This window comes from Dama dama, chromosome 21 (assembly GCF_033118175.1).
Source record: "Dama dama isolate Ldn47 chromosome 21, ASM3311817v1, whole genome shotgun sequence".
Classification (NCBI taxonomy): domain Eukaryota; kingdom Metazoa; phylum Chordata; class Mammalia; order Artiodactyla; family Cervidae; genus Dama; species Dama dama.
In genome coordinates, this window is record NC_083701.1 from 61,333,859 (window position 1) to 61,350,849 (window position 16,991).

The following is a 16,991-nucleotide window of genomic DNA, read 5'->3' on the forward strand; positions in this document are numbered from 1 at the left end:
AATCATTTGGCCCATGCCCTTTCCACAGCCCACACCCTTGCCACTCAACAGCGCCCCCCCCCCCCCACATTGGTATCATGCTAATTAAGAGGCAATTTCACAAGTGTTCTGTAAGAGCCCTCAAGATCTGTGAAGATGTGAAGACGGCCACCAGTCTCCCCAGAAATCTGCTCAACTCTGCTCCTTGCAACCAGTTCAGGTTTCTCCAGACTAAGCAGTTCTATTGGGCTTCCCTTATAGCTCAGTTGGGAAAGAATCTGCCTGCAATGCGGGAGACCTGGGGTTGATTGCTGGGTCAGAAAGATCCCCTGGAGAAGGAAATGGCAACCCACTTCAGTATTCTTGCTGGAGAATCTCGTGGACAAAGGAGCCTGGCAGGCTACAATCCATGGGGTCACAAGAGTCGGACATGACTTAGCAACTAAACCACCACCACCACCAAGCAGTTCTATCATACCTTCCTGAGATTCTCTTTCTAGTTACTATCTTCTGGACACATTCCAGTTTTATTAAGATGAAAGCGTTAGTCCCTCACTCGTGTCCAACTCTTTGCAACCCCATGGACTGTAGCCCACCAGGCTCATTTGTCCATGGAATTCTCCAGGCAAGAATACTGGAGTGGGTTGCCATTCCCTTCTCCAGGGGATCTTCCTGACCCAGGGATCCAACCTGGGTTTCCTGCATTGCAGGCAGATTATTTACTGTCTGAACCACCAGGGAAGCCCTTTATTAAGGTGGGATCCACCCAAAATGGGACTCCTCCAACTTGTTCTTCCTCGTGTTTCCAACGTCCATGAATCCCACTGCTGTCATCCCTGTGTCCCTGTCCTTAAAATGCAGTAGCTTTGCCTCTCCTCCTTCCCTCCCAACCCCCAACATCCAAGAAATTTCTCCCCCTCCTGGATTCTGGCTCTGCGGTCCCTGTGTGGCTTTGGGTTCATGACTTAAACCTTTGGCCTCCATTTCTCCACTATAAAATGAAGATGTTGAACAAGACAGGCTCTAAAGAGATGCCTCCCTTTCTTATTTGCTGTGTGTCTCCCCACTCCAATCTGCTTAACAGACTGCTTTAAAGAAATCTTCCTAAAATACTAATCTTTTCTTTTTTTCCTGCAAAATCCTTCAGTTGCCACCTCCTTTCACATAAATCCCAATCTCCTTAGCCTGGCACAGAGGGAATATTGCAGATTGGTACCCAGCTCCTCCCTTGGCTCTCCGTGCTCTTCATGAGCCCACACTCAAGCTAAACTCAGCTACTCCCCTTTCGTCAAACTTGTACCAGCTCCCACCTCTTTGCTCCCGCAGCAGCAAATGCTTTCTACCTAGCGGTGTGGGTGGGACACGTGCCACGTCTCTGGAAGCTCCTCGCAAGCAGGGGCCACCCTTCCTCATCCTCATCTCCCACACAGCACCTTGTGCCTAGTAGGCAGTCCGTAAGTGCCTACTAAGTTCTTGAGTAAATTTATTCAGCCCAGAATTGCACTAAAAATTTTTGGCCATCACATCGTATTCTTGACTCATACTGGGCTTCCAGTCAAATAAAATCCTTAAGCCTTTAAAAAAATATAATCTTTAATTAAGCTAGTTTTCTCCCATTCTTCCCTTTTACCCATTTTCAAACTGATAATTCAGAACTTCATATATTAATTTTCATCCATTGTTCTTGTCTGCACAAATCTTTTTGATTCTTGATTCCTTTATCTACTTGATTGGCTTCCCATTGTGTTATCCACAGGTGTGATGGGTATGCTGACTATTTCATTGCAGTTGTTGATACAAATGTTGGACGGGATGAAGACCAGTAGGTTGCCAGCTTGGCACCTCATTCTCCAGCATAACAGTGACATCTTTTCTCACTGTCTTTGGATATGGTTATTAAATCTCTCTATGTAAGTATGACTATATTTGGTTGTAATACATCATGCACACAGACACTGAAGAACAATCTATGCATTCATTTGGTTCATTTTTTGACAACCAGTCAGGTGAAGGCAGTGTGCTAGGCTTTGTGTAATACAAAGTGATGTTTAAGATTTGGCCCTTTGTCCTCTTTGAGCTTCATAGAGCAAATAAAACTCGTGCAGAGACTGGTGCAGTACAAGATAGAGTGTAAGGCCCAACACAAGAGATAAATCAAAAGGCTTTGGAGTCAAAGGATGCACAGGCACATTCCTGTCTGAGAAATGAGTAGGTTTGTCTTAAATGGACATGAGGAGATTAAGGCATGGCTTGTTCAGTTGCTCAGTCATATCCGACTCTTTGCGACCCCACGAACTACAGCACACCGGGCTTCCCTGTCCTTCACCATCCCCTGGAGTTTGCCCAGATTCATGTCCATTGAGTCAATGATGCTTTCTAACCATCTTATCCCCTGCTGCCGCCTTCTCCTTCTGCCTTCAGTTGTTCCCAGCTTCAGGGTCTTTTCCAGTGAGTCTGCTCTTCACATCAGGTGGCCAAAGTATTGGAGCTTCAGCATCAGTCCTTCCAATGAGTATTCAGGGTTGATTTCCTTTAGGATTGACTGCTTTGAGCTCCTTGCTGTCCAAGGGACTCTCAAGAGTCTTCTCCAGCACCACAGTTCGAAAGCATCAATTCTTCGGCACTCAGCCTTCTTTATGGTCCAACTCTTACATCCGTACATGACTACTAGAAAACCATAGCTGTGACTATATGGACCTTTTTTGGCAAAGATGTCTTTTTAATATGTTGTCTAGGTTTATCATAGCTTTTCTTCCAAGGAGCAAGCGTCTTTTAATTTTGTGGCTTCAGTCACTGTCTGCATGATTTTAGAGCCCAAGACAATAAAATTTGTCACTGTTTCCACTTTTTCCCCATCTATTTGTCATGAAGTGATGGGACCAGATGCCATGATCTTAGTTTTTTGAATGTTGAGTACAGGCTAAGCTGCTGCAACTGAGTCCAGAATACAGAGGCTTTACCACAGTGATAGTTCATTTCTCTCTCTATACTTGAGGTGGCAAGTGGTTCAACCCACGTCACACTGTCCTCAATAGGAGGCTTCCACTTGTAGGTCCATGGTGACTGCCCCAGCCTCACCACTCCCAGCCAGAAGGAAGGGAGACAGAGACCAAGATGTACCAGTCAGTCACTTTAAGGACCTTACAGGAAGTTGCTTATATGGCTTCTGTTCATATCACTCTGGTCTGCACTCAGCCACGTGACCACACCCAGCTTAAAGGGAGTCTGAGAAATGTAGTCTTTCACTGGCTGCCTCATGCCCAGCTAAGACCATTATTTTTGAAGGAGAAAATAGATATTGGGAAGACAACAATCAGCTACAAGAGAAAAAGAAGAATTCCATATGAGAAGAAAAACTCTAAAAGAGAAAGTCGATTGATTAATTCTATCTCAGCTGATTGGAAGTTATCAGAAACATCTATTTGGATTTAAAAGAAAAAACTAGAACTCTTAAAGAAGGAACAGGCCGTCTTGCGAGAATTCTCCACCTCTGAAAATGGTCAAGAAAAACGGTCAGAAGAATTAACATAGAGGAGGATGGATAAAAGGTCAGCCTTTAAGACTCAGTAACTGTGTCATTATAGCCAGGATAGAGAGGAAAGTTTCCTATAAACTGTCAGAAAACAGCAACACTAGCCCCGGCGTGGGAAAAGAAGGGTGGGAGCAGTGAGAATGCGCTGGAAGGAACAGATGTTAAGAGAGAACAGAGCTTGGCTGTACACGTGTGCGCCTCTCGGAAGGCGGCTGGGGGCAAGGATGGACAGATGTGGGGAGCACATTAGCTCGGCCACCTTAGGGATGCAGAAGGGTGGGCTCCAGAAAGCCCTTGCTTTGCCTGCCAGGCACGGGTAGCGCTGCCTTTTCCCAAGCTCAGGAAATAGAGCCCAGTTCTTCCTCCATGAAACAATGAGCATCACCATAGGCTCTGCTCCCAAGAAGGCATTTTCTTCATGAACGTGTTTTTCTTTTCTTCCTCATTCTGTCCTAATTTTCATTTCTGTTTAAATTCCGTAAAAGCACTACCCTATTCTAAAATAATGTGCTTTGTTTTCCCCAGTCACCCACCCCCGCTCCACTCATTTCATCAAAGTTATCTAATCTGTTTGTTTTGAAAACGCAACTGTTCTCTGGATTTATATGTGCTCAGATAGAAAATAATTTGTGTAACAATAAAAAGCATTCCCTTTGGTGGACACCTGTTGTTGCTTTGTGTTCTGCCAGAGAAAGACATTTCACATCTGCTAAATTACTAGCATTTCCCCCAACTAAGCAGAGTCCACTGGTGGCCAATTAGTATTGCAAACCAAGGGAGTCCACACCTTTGTTCTCTATGTCTGTGTCTCTATTTCTCCTTTGCAAATAAGTTCATCTGTATGGTTTTTCTTTCTTTTTTTAAACAATTTTTATTTATGTATTTATTGGCTGCACTGGCTGTTTGTTGCTGTGTACAGAATTTCTCTAGTTGTGGTGAGCTGGGACTACTCTCTAGTTGCAGAGCTCGGTTCTCATTGCAGCGGCTTCTCTTGTTGCAGAGCAAAGGCTCTAGGGCACTCAGGATTCAGTGGTTGTAGCACTCAGGCTAAGTGGTTGTGGCGTGTGGGCTTAGTTGCTCTGCGGCATGTGGAATCCTCCCATACCAGGGATCGACCCCATGTTCCCTGCATTGGCAGGCAGATTCTTAACCACTGGACCATAAGGGACATCCTACATCATTTTTCTGGATTCTACATATAAACAATATGATGCAATATTTGTTTTTCTCTTTCTGATTTGCTTAACTCTGTATGGCAGACTCTGGGTCTATCCAGATCTCTGCAAATGGCACGGTTTTGTTCCTTTTTATGACTGAGTAATAGTCCATTGAATATATGTACCACATCTTTCTTTATCCAGTCCTCTGTTGATGGACATTTAGGTTGCTTCCATGCCCTGAACCTAATCTTAACCCATACAACATGAAAAACAAAGGGATGTCTGGTGCAGAATAAGTGTTGTGTTAAGTATTATTATTATTATTTTGTGTTAAATAATGGATGAGGTGAGGCCACATTATAGCAGGGCTTAAAAAATCAAGGAGAGAAATTTGGCCTTAATGTGAAGAGAAGTTTATATTTGTTACTTCTAAAAAATGACTTGAGAAGAATTAAACTAAAATGACCCATGATCCCTGGGACCATCCCATAAAGATAAAAGCTAAAAGCTATGGAAAGCAGGGGAGAGAACTGTCCCAGAGCCCTAGGTTAAACCTGGTTATTAAAACACCACCAAGTTTAGCTCTGAGTTGCCGGACTGCCTCAGCTCTGAAAAAAACAAGCCTCTGCGGGAAGCCAAGGATTAAGTGATGAAGGATAGTGGAGTGAAAATCTGAAAACAAATCTGGAAGATGACTCAAAGAAGCCTACAAGGGCTTGGCAAGGCATAGCTGTGAGGATAAAGGAAATACAAATGTGGGAGATGACTAAAGTTACACATCTGAGCCTTTAGAGCAGTCAGGTGTCTGCTGCTAAAACGCTGTGTAACAAATGGCCCCGTAATCTCAGTGCATTTCAACAAAAAGCATTTATCTATTGCTTACGGATGTGAAGACTGGCTGTGACTCTCTGGAATGGCTGGAACTGAATAAACTCGGCTCCAAACTGCCAGTTGGGTGCAGGTCTGTTCCAAGTATCTCCTCATTCTGGGATCAGAGGCTAAGTAGGCAAATTTGTCTTGCGGCAGATGGCAGAAGTACTGGAGACCAAGCCAAGCCATAAAAGCATGTTTAAAGTCCCTGCTCACATTACCCCCACTAATGTTTCTGTTAACCCAGGCGTGTCATGTGGCCAAGTCCAAAAACAATGGGGCATGGAAGTAGGCCAGCTCTACCAGGAGGCCCTGCAGCATCACACAGCAGTGCCTTAGGTTGTGCCTCAGTGGGGAAGGTTGGATTCTTCTTCCAGCCTACCACAGCAACTGAAATACAAGTGATGCCCCAGACACGGAAATTGGGAGTGGGACGTTGGGTTTCTTAAAGCAAGACACACCTGGGATGTGAGAGCAATGTGTCTGGTGCGGAGGGATTCTGACAACTGCCAGAGGGATTCTGACAACTGCCAGATCCATCTCTGGTGCATCCTCAGCCTTTCTCTCTTGCTATGTTCTGCCATAGATGTTAACACTAGACCATTTTTCCCCTTGCATCTGTCATCCTTTTCCCTTCCCAGGTGGCACTATTGGTGAAGAACTCACCTGCCAACACAGGAGACCTAAGAGACATAGGTTCAATCCCTGGGTTGGGAAGATCTCCTGGAGGAGGGCTTGGCAACCCACTCCAGTATTCTTGCCTGGAGAATTTCATAGATGGAGGAGCCTGGTGGGCTTCAGTCCCTAGGGTCACAAACAGTTGGACACAACTGAAGTGACTTAGCACACACACATTGTGGGTAGGATCCTGTTGTACAGTTACTCCAGAAACAGCCTAGCAACTGACATTAGTGGATTGTCCATAAATACAGCTCTCAAAAACTGGCCCTGCTCCTAGATACAGAGACTACAAAGAAGTATTCCAAGATGGTCCTCCTGGGGATGAGGCTTCAGGCTGTTTTAGCTCTTTCTGTATTTTCCAAAGGTTCTCCAATGAGCATATATAAATTTTATGATAGCAAGGAATTTTATAATGATTTTTTAAAATCTCTTGTCATTGGCTCAACTCTATTTCATTCATTCTTTACCCATAAAAGTCTACCTGAAGCGTTAGCACAGAGGACCTGCCAAGCTGTGCTTCTTTGAGGAACACACTCCTCAGCTAACACAGGGCAGTGACTATCCCTCTAATATGAGTTCATTTCCCAGGCATGGTTTGGGTTGTGTTTTTTTCCCCTGAATTTGATGCGGGGGCGGGGGTGGGGGGGTGTTGAGGGATGGGGGTTGGGGGAGTGAGTTCAGAGGGGATTTTAAATTTGAATATACAAGAGCAAATTGAGTTTTCCCCCTTTTTCTTCACTTAGTTGTTGTTTTGGTTTGGGGCCTACCTAGAACCAAGTCAGGCCGGAAGTAGGCACAAGAAATCCACCAGCTTTTGTCCTTTTGTCAGCTTTCCAAACGTCCTCAGCCCCTCGTGCTCAGAGGGGCATCTGATTGCAGGCAGAAGCACCAACCTGAAAAGAATATTCTTTGTGCTGGGGCTCTCCTCACCAGGCAGACCCCCATTCTCTCTGAGCACAGGAAAACAGATTTTGGTTGGTTTGCTTTTAAATATTTATTTATTTATTTGGCTGAACCGGGTCTGAGCTGGGCACGTGGGATCTAGTTCCCTGACCAGGGGTGGAACCCAGGCCCCCTGCTTTGGAAGCACAGTGTCTTAGCCACTGGACCACCAGGAAGTCCCAAAAAGACAGATTTTAAAGCAAGCATGGTCTCTGGGTCGGCCAATCCTGATTAAAGCTACTAAAATCACCCTTCCCTTGACCCTGCCCCTCGTATCTAGTTTCCAGATCTAGTTTCTCATTTAAAACTTCCCAGAGCACCACCTCCTCTCCCTCAGCCCCTGGTGCTCTGCACCCTCACTCGTCTGGCTTCTGTCTTACCCTCCCTCCAAGGATGCTACCCCGTAGATCATCAACAGTCCACTGGTCAAGTCAAAGTTCAGCCCCTTGTTTCCTTTGGTCCCTTGCTTACATGTGAAATCTTCAAGTATTCATTCTTTAAACTCGTATTCCTTTGGTCTCTGTGAAGTCACACTCTCCTGGGCTCTCTCTGACCATTTAAATTCTTGTTTCTTCCTCTCCCAGCCTTTATTCTTGTTCTCCTGGCTGCTGCCCTCTGCCCACCTGTATTCTCGCTCCCACACTCTCTCAGCGCTCTGATTCATTCCTAGTCTCAATCCCGATTCATACGCTGATAACCCCAGCCCAGAACTTTCCCTTCTGATTCATATTTCCTGGAGGTGCTGGTCTTCACGTGGCGGTCACACGGGCCTAAAACCCACGGTATCCAGAACTGAATTGATCTCTCCTTAGTGCTCTTTGGTTATAAGCAACAGGGAGTGATCCCTACTAGCCTATGCATAGAAAAGATTAACTGGAAGCATTGCAAGATAACTCCTAGAGTCAGGGAATCACTGAACAACCCAGTGTCTAGAGGCGAGAACCAGGTCGCTGCATAGACTCAAGTTTCCGGGAATGAACTTGACGCAGCTAGCTTAGCTCATGGCTCTCTACTTCTTGGATCTGTTATTGCATTAACGTGGAGCAAGAAATACAAAGGGGCCAGACAAATAAGACAATAGCGATCATGTCTCTGCCTCCCAAATCTGCTTTTTTTCATGCATTCTCCATGTCAATTGGTAGCCCAGCCATCCATCCACCGACCACCTAGACTGGGAAGAAGCCCCCCTCTCCCTCCTTTGTATCATAAAACCAATCGCTCACTGCATTCTGACACTTTACCTTTTAAACAAGTTCTCCAAACCGTTGCCTCCTTCCCATGGCTTGGACCTTTGACCTCCTTTGGGTCTTACCATGTCTTGCCTTGATGACAATTAAGCTTCTTGAAAAGTCTCTCTCTCTCTACTCCCATTCCTGTTCACCTCAAATTTGTCCTCTACTTAATAGCCAGAGTGATCTATCTAACACCCAGATCTGACCATGTACTCCTTTGTTTGAACTCTTTACCTGGAAGATAAGGTATAGGACTTGCAGTCCACGTTTCTTGATACAAAATAAAATTCCACCAGAGCCTTGGCCTTGCCTACAACTCTCCATCTATAGTCCTTGCTCTGTAGTCTGTTTTTCTTTTTTTTTTTTTTAATGGCACCCCTTCTGCCTGAGAGCTCCTGTTCTCTCTTACATCCAGCTTGGCTATTAGCAACTCTAGAACTCAGCTGAGGCCTTCCCTTCCTGAAGTCTTTCCCAACATCTCTTGTGAGGTTGAAGTTCCCCCCCATCCCGTGCTCCCTTTTTGCCCTGAATACACTACTGTCACCATACCTGACCCAGTGTTTGATAAATAGCTATCTGCATACCTCTCTCTCCCACTATCTGTAAATTCTTAAAAAGTAGGGATGGGGCAGGCAGGTGCTTTTTTCGAATGGTTGTTGACCTTGGTAAATCAAATAAACTCTGGGTTTCAGCTTCCTCATTGCAGAAAAAGGATAACTCTACCCTTTGTTATGTAATTAAATGAGATGATGCGAATGAAATGCCTCACCCAGGCCCTGGCACAGTATTCAACGGACAGTCCCTTCCCTCATCACCATTCCTCCTCCTGCCACAAAAGTTTTTTGTTTTCTGGGTTTTTTGGTTTTGTGTTTTTTTTTTTTTTTTTTGGTCACACTACGTGGCAAACAGGATCTTAATACCCCAGCCAGCTCTCTTACAGTGGAAGCGCAGCACCCTAACCACTGGGCCACCAGCGAAGTCCCCACAATTTCAACTAAAAGGAAAAGATGTTTCAGTAGCCTTTGTTAGCTGTATCTCTCCCCTCCTGGAGCACAAGCTCTGTGAGAAAATGGGGCCAAGTCTGTATTATTTATTGCTACATCTTTTGCATATGGCAGGTGCTTAATAAATATTTTTAGGATAAATGAATAACCACTCTATATGCTTATTTGACTTTTCATTTTCACCTCCAGTGAGCATAATCCTCTTGTTTCCTTTTTCCCATCATATAAATCATCGAGTTCTGCTTATTTAGTGTCCACTGTTTGCAACTGCAAACCAGTGACCGCTTAAGAAGAATGGAGGCTGAGCTCCTGGACAGCCAGACGGCAGGCCATTTGGGGCGGTTGCTGGCCACTCTGCCCCCTGGAGAGGAGGCCCAGGGAAGGAGTTCATCCCTTTTTTCACCGGCTGACCCTTTCAGAGCACACAGCTCACTCATTTACATGCACTGGCTCATTTCATTCCCATTGCAGTCCCAGGAGGGAGGAACTGTTTTCCTACTGTGTCGGGCAGGGGCCCAGAAGGGAAGAGATTAGCTCCCTCAAGCTGAGGAATGGAGGCATGTCTAATAAAGGGATTTTATAAAACTGTGAGCAGAGTTGAAAGAACCCTCCAAGGAATCGTGCAGTCCCTGGAGCTGGTGACAGCTGGGAGTCCTTATACCTCCTAAAGGGAAGAGAGGAGCGGCCAACCTGCAGTCACCAGGAGCAGAACAAACACCTGGCCTCACTCTTCTCCTGCAGGGGCTTCCCAGTGTGTAGCCGCAACCACGTGGTCCACAGGGGTGAGGCTTCGGGCCACAAGCAGGGTAAGAAAAGTCAAGGATGACTCTGGAAGACCAAACATGGCCAAGCCAGATGGTTACCCAGTACCAGGCAATGGATCCCAGGAGGTCAGCTTTTAGCTACTGGAGTTTTCCATGAGGAGCCAAGAGATGGTCATGTCAGCATGTGACAAATGAGTACCCCCCAGATGAGAAAGGAAGGCAGGCGCCCCCCCTTTATAAACAGCGCCCCCCCCCCGCCCCCCCTCCGCAACCATGCTGCTCTGTGAATGGACAAGCACCTCTTAACTTAATTCCAATAGTGTGGAGAATGTTTCAGTGAACTTACTCCAGCACAAGGCCCCAGCAGTGGGTGAGACCCTAAACTCGGACATAAGACAGGCCAGGACGTGAATCCCAGCTCTGTCATGGGCTATGTGAATTTGGGCCTCATCTGTAAAGTGGAAACTGTCATACCGGGGGAGGTGGGGTAATTCCTTAGGATGACATGCAACGTGCAATTTGCTTTGTAGTCATGAAACATTAGTGAAAAACCCTATCTTGAAAAACCCTACAAAGCTACATCTATAGCTTTGTACTACTGTAATTTTTTGACCTGATGAGTTACTCATTCCAACTTTCAGAATCCTTTAAGAATGGACATTTCCACCAATGAAGATGATAATGATACTAGATAGAGATTTATAGTTTTTTAAACTGTTTTCCCTTTAGATTAGCCAAGGAGATTATTAAAAACAAGCAAACAAAACCCAGTGAGAAAGGCTACAGAAATATTACTCTGCCTCTTTTAAAGATGGAGAAACTGACACCGGAGAGGCGAAGTGCCTTGTTCAAGGTCACTGAAAAGGCAGCGCCCGCAAGCCGGCCTCCTAAAGGCAGACGGAAGCTGCAGCTCAGAGGGGGCACCGGGTGCGCTCCGATCACCGGGCAGCCCTCTTTCGGCTGCTGGATGCTGCGTCATCGAACAGTGCGTGTTCCCCAAATGATGATTGTGTCCTTCGTTTGCAACAAAGAAGATCAGAACCACTTCCTCCCGTAAGCCTGCGAGTGGGGGGCGTGGCGAGTGCCCGCGGTGGGGTCGGCTCACCCCGCCCACTGCCGCTTAGGCTTCCCCAGCACCGACCACCCCTCCGGCCTCTCCCGGGAGAGAGCAGTGTGTTCGCTCTCCCGGCCTTTTCAGTGCTCTTTCTGCGACCAGGGGAGCGAGCGGAACTGCCTCCAGGCTTCACGTACTGGAGGTGCACGCTTTACAGAGAGAAGCCCATCTCTGAAAGCGCAGCATGCATTAGCATCCTCTCCTTCAGAGAGTGTTATTTTTGTCTTTCGTTTTCCGAGACTGTTCCAAAGTAGGGGATGCAAGTATCAGGATGAGAAGGAAAACGAGCCAGTGTCTCCCGCTCAGAAGAGAGCGAATCACTGTCGTTTCCTCAACAACATAACAACAACTGCGGCAGCAGTAATGGAGAACAACCTGAGTTGGAGTGGAGCTGCCCTTGGGCACAGGACAACCAGCCTGCCCAGATCTCTTTCTGTGGGATTTCTTTCCTTACACTTAACAGGAATGAGGTTCGTTGCCATGGTTACTAGCAAATCACATGGTATATCGCTCCCTAGAAGTGCAGGAAAACAGCAGGCTCAGATTGTGATCGGGAGAGAAGATGCTTTCCTCCCCAGCATGGTTGCTTTTCCTGAGCAAACCTGCGCAGCGGTTTCCCCATTCTGACCTGCCCACTTAGGGGTCTGGGCCAGCTGTTCTTTGGGGCTCCAATTCACCCCTTTCCTAATGAGATCAGCAGCGCAAGTTTCCTCACGCACTTTTCCTTCTGGTTTCAGGAGCCCCTCTCCCCCTCTCCAGTCCCTCCCTTCTCTGGACACACACACACACACACACACACACACACACACACACACGGGTGCTGTACTGAATTGCTGAGTTGATTGCGGGGTGGAGCGTACAGCCTACACCACTTGAATAAGCTCTTTTAAAATCCGAGGATGGCATGAGTCAGGGAATTTTGAAGCTGTGATACAATCAGGACACTGATGCCTCAAGGGGGTGGAAGGAGGGAGTATGGACTCGCCCAGATCCTAAAGAGACCCGGTAGGGTCGCCTTTCCCAGGCCCAGCCTTGATGGGGATTTGTGACCCGCAAGCCTCAGAGTTTTGGAATTGGGTTCACTCTGACCATGTCTGGTGGGGTGGGGTGGGCGTGCTCCCACAACTGTCGCCTTCCAGGGAAGAGAAAGCCGTGCCCTCAGAGAAAGCTCTAGAACAACAAAGCTCTTTACCTCTGCACTTCCCCCCTCCTTCCCTGCAGAACCAGGCCAGTTAGCTCAAATTCTGTGGTGCAGGAGCAGGTTAGAAGGGCACGTCTTTTTCCCTGACAATTACAGATTGCTTACTTCTTTGTGTTCAGATTGTATCTCATCTTGTCAATTCCATCAGATTTTCTGGTCTGCTTTCCCCATTGCAAAAGCAAACTCTGGATGATAGAAGCACACACAGAAGAGTCAGCAGGTAGCAAAAGCAGGGCCGGGAAGGGACTCTGCCCAAGTTGAGCAAGGTGGTGCAGAGGGCTTGCTCAGGGCTCCTGCCTCAAAGAGGTAAGTGTATTCAGGGAGAGGAGGCAAATAGCCTCCCAAAGGCACCTAACCCCAGGGGCACCATGAGACCAGGGCCAGGGCCAAGGGGACCAGAGGGTTCTAAAATGAAGGGGGGCAGGATGCACCCTAGAGGTATGTGAAACTCTGTCCAGTGGGGTACAAGGAATATTAGAACTTCCATTTATTTTATCTCTTCTTTGCTATATACATTTTGGTATGTGTATTATAACATAAAATTTTATCATGTAGGATCAGATTTGACCGAGATTAAGAAAGAAGAAAATATCCAAAACACCATGGCTTAAACAAGAAAGAAGTTTATTTCTCTCTCATGCACTTGGAGTCTGGCGGTGAGCCACCCAGAACTGGTAAAGTATCTTTTCTGATTGCTCCACCTCTTCAGTGTGTGGCTTCCACTCCATTGTCCAAGGCTGTTGATTATGGTCAAGCCATCCTGTTCCCGTTCTAGAGAGCAGGAAGGAGAAAAAAAGGAAAGAACTGCATGTTTCTCTCATGGAGGACACTTCCTGTAAATTGCACCTGACACCTCTGACAATTCATTGGCTAGAATTTAGTCATGTGATCACATCTAGTTGCAAAGGATCCTGGGACATGTAGTCTACTGTAGGATGCCATGTGCCCATTAGGAAATGCTACACTAAGAAAGTGGGGAAGGATGGACATCGGGTGCCACTATCAGTGTTTACCGTAGTAATATGTTAGTAGTCAAATAGCACATATGTATACTTACAAAGAAATACATGTACTAGTTGGGTTCTGATGTGGTTGTTGTTCAGTCATTCCATCATTTTTGACTCTATGGACTGCAGCAGGCCAGACTTCCCTGTCCTTCACAATCTCCCAGAGCTTGCTCAGATCCATATCCATTCAGTTGGTGATGCCATCTAACCATCTCATCCTCTGTCGTCCCCTTCTCCTCCCGTCTTCACACTGCAGTGCGGGTTGGGGGGGGGGGGGCGGCGGGGAAACAGGAGGAAAAGTGGGATAGCCATAACCAGAAAAAATTTGCTTCTTTCTCTAAGGCTTAGTTTCCTTATCTATAAATTTAACAGCACCCACTCCATGATTTTTTTTGTGTGAAGCTTAAGTGTGTTGAAAACCTTAGCACAGTGCAAGGCACCTAGAAAGCACTCAGTACATCCTGGCTCGTATCAGTCACGGGGTAATGCTGTCAAAGGGAAATGAGGGTGCAGGCCTGTGGTTCTGTGTACTTGCCACTTCCTTTCCAAGTTCTCCCAAGCCATCTGTTAAATAACACATTTAAGAATGTGCCTGGGAGGGACTTCCTTGGCGGTCGGGCGGTTAGGACTCCTCGCTTGCACTGCAGGGAAAATAGGTTCCACCCCTGGGTGGGGACCTAAGATCTCACAAGCCACAGTCAAAATAATAATAATAATAATTAACTAAAAAAAAAAAAAAAGAATGTTCCTGGGCACCAACCTTAATCTCTATGGTCTATGGTCTCTAGAATCTCATTTAAAATGAGTGTAAATACCTTATAAGGTTGATAGAGGGAGTAAATCAAATGAGATAACGTATGTGAAAGCCCTATGTGATGGTACTTGTTTCTATGGTCGTATCTTTAGCGTTTCTCTGTAGTTTCTGGACATCTCATGTTCTGGCTGCAAGCACACCACTCAGTTTGCCAGCCAAGGACTTTCCTGAAACTGAGTGTGGAACTTCTAGTGAGCTCGGGCCGAGCAGGACGAGCACCCACAGCCCCAGTGCAACCTGACAGCCAGGTAACAGGACTTCTCTGGTGATTCAGGTTAAGAATCCCCCTGCCAATGCAGGGGACACGGGTTTGAGCCCTGGTCCAGGAAGATTCCACATGCCATGGAGCAGCTAAGTCCGTGTACCTAGAGTCTGTGCTCCGCAACAAGAGAAGCCACTGCAATGAGAAGCCTGCGTGTGGCAACTAGAGATTAGCTCCTGCTCACTGAAACTAGAGAAAGACTGTGTGCAGCAACGAAGATCCAGCACAGCCATAAATAAATAAATACTTCCCTAAAAAAAGGAAAAACAACTAGATGACCAGTTAGTAGCAGAGCCAAGACTAGAACCCATGTCTACTGCCCCCAGGCCAAGATGCACTCACAGCATCTGTGGCCCAGCAGATGAGAAAAGATTTGCTATGCTACTCCAGAATATAAGGCCTCCATTTTTTCTTGCCTTTTTTTTTAAATTGATGTATAGTTGATTTACAATATTGTGTTAATTTCAAGTGTACTTTTTAAGGAGTTGCAAGGCAACTCACAAGGCTAGTCTTATTTACTAGACAGGTGGGAGAATCATGCAGTTATAATAGGAACAAAGAAAGATTCTAACCATCTCAGAGACAAAAGCCTTCTGCAGTCCAAAGTCCCCTGAACCTGTGGTTTGATGTGTGTGTGTGTGTGTGTACACATATGTGTGCATGCAAGAGAGGAGAAAAAGCAAAACTGACTCCATGCTCTAAGACACTGACTCTTACAGAGGGAATTATTTTATGCATTCAGATTTTCAAGTCTGGCCTTAAATGGCAATATAAGCAGAAAGATGCCAAGGAGAGTGGTGGAACAAGGGCTTAATTACAGGGACCTTTGTACAACTCACACGCCAATAATTTGCCTAGCCGAGTGATTCAGCAGTAACCCTGCCAGGTTCCCAAAGAAAGCCCGTATCTGGGATGATGTAATGTCTTTCCACCCCATACAGCCGTCTCTCTACACCCACTGTCACACGCTTACCATCTCCTCCAGAGAGCCACAATTCCATCTGTGGGATCTTCAGTTGCCATCTGCATGGTGACAAATATGTGTTTTATTATTTAAATGGTATTACAAAGTACCGTGCTGTTAGTCTGGCCCTTTGTGTTTAAAAATTCAGTAGAAAAATTAAGACAGAGAAAACCCCTAGCCTCTGGTGAGTTATATATTGGCAAATCATGTCTACAGAATGCCTCTGGTATCTCAGATTGGATATTTGATCTATGTAGCCCATGAATATTTATACCTTGAGGCAAAGTGATTGATTTAATTTACCACTGGAAATTGAGGTGACTGTCTAGACTTACTGCGTGGCAAGACTTGCAGAGAATATGAAGAGAATGGGACCCTGGTCTGACCCTGAAGTACCTTGTGTGGGACTGGTAGATTCTTTGCTTGCCTACCACAGATTCATTAGTCTTCCCCATATTTCTGATCAGACAAGTGCTGATCAGGAAGGTGCTCTGATCCTCTTTGAAACTAATTTTTATTTTCCTTGCCACACTTGGCTAGGCATACCATTCATTTTATTTCAATTTATTTCAAAGAGAAACAGAAGGAGATCTACTAAGAGTTAGGGGAAGTTCTGGGGAAAAGTTTTTTTTTCTGATAAAAAGAGATCCAAAGAATAAGCTCCTTTTTTTCTGCCTTTAGATGTTGTTGTGATGCAAGGAACCCCTGCAGCCATCTTACAAACATGAGGGTAGATAGCTGGAAGGATTAGTGAGATGGCAAAAATCTGGGTCCTTGATGTTGATAAGTTACTGATAAACTAACCTAGAGCTGCCCCTACCTCCAGATTTCTCATTATATAAGTTGATAAATCCTTTGTTATTTAAACTGGTTGGATGCTTTCTGTACATAGAAGCTGAAAACATTACTAAGTGAGGCAGTGACTTCCAAGTTTTTTTTTTTACCAAAAAACCAAAGTGAGAATTATTTTTTACAAGTGCACTCTAAAATCTTCTGTTTTATTCTATTTCATTTTCTAAAATTCAGGTGATGACTCACTAAAAGTGATTTCAAAACTCACTGGTGGGTCCTGACCCACATTTTGAAGAACATTAAAGTCATAGGGGACATAAACTACTGTGATATAAAGGAAAGCATGATGTGGTAAGTGTCATAAAAGATATACTGATAAAGTGCTATCATAGGAGAGAATGATAACTTTTGAGTTTGGGAAAACAGGGATGCTTTCATGGAAGGGCTGGACCTTGAGAAAATAGCTACATTTTTAGCAAGAGAAGGGGGTTTAAGGAATGACAGGAGGAAAGGCAAGAAGTGAGGTAAATGCAGAAGCCAGTGGGTAACCCTGGGCAGAGGTTGATATTTGTGGTTTGCAGAGTAGTGAGAGTGAGGTGTGACCCAGGTTAGGTCATGTGCAGCTTTGACTGGCAGGCAGTTGGGAGGCCTCATGAAGCCTTTTGGGAAGGGC

The 16,991-nt window shown here is 45.7% G+C and overlaps 2 long non-coding RNA genes across 2 annotated transcripts; one reads left to right on the plus strand and one right to left on the minus strand.

The window, feature by feature from the left end:
- The first annotated feature begins 1,733 nt into the window (after window positions 1–1,733).
- LOC133042746 (uncharacterized) lies at window positions 1,734–13,142 on the plus strand. The gene is made up of 3 exons (XR_009689568.1): window positions 1,734–1,889; window positions 10,976–11,748; window positions 13,035–13,142. It is a non-coding gene; the product is annotated as an uncharacterized LOC133042746 (long non-coding RNA).
- Window positions 13,143–13,193: 51 nt separating this feature from the next.
- LOC133042748 (uncharacterized) lies at window positions 13,194–16,174 on the minus strand. The gene is made up of 3 exons (XR_009689569.1): window positions 15,536–16,174; window positions 13,537–13,736; window positions 13,194–13,250 (listed from the first exon to the last, which is right to left on the minus strand). It is a non-coding gene; the product is annotated as an uncharacterized LOC133042748 (long non-coding RNA).
- Window positions 16,175–16,991: the final 817 nt, after the last annotated feature.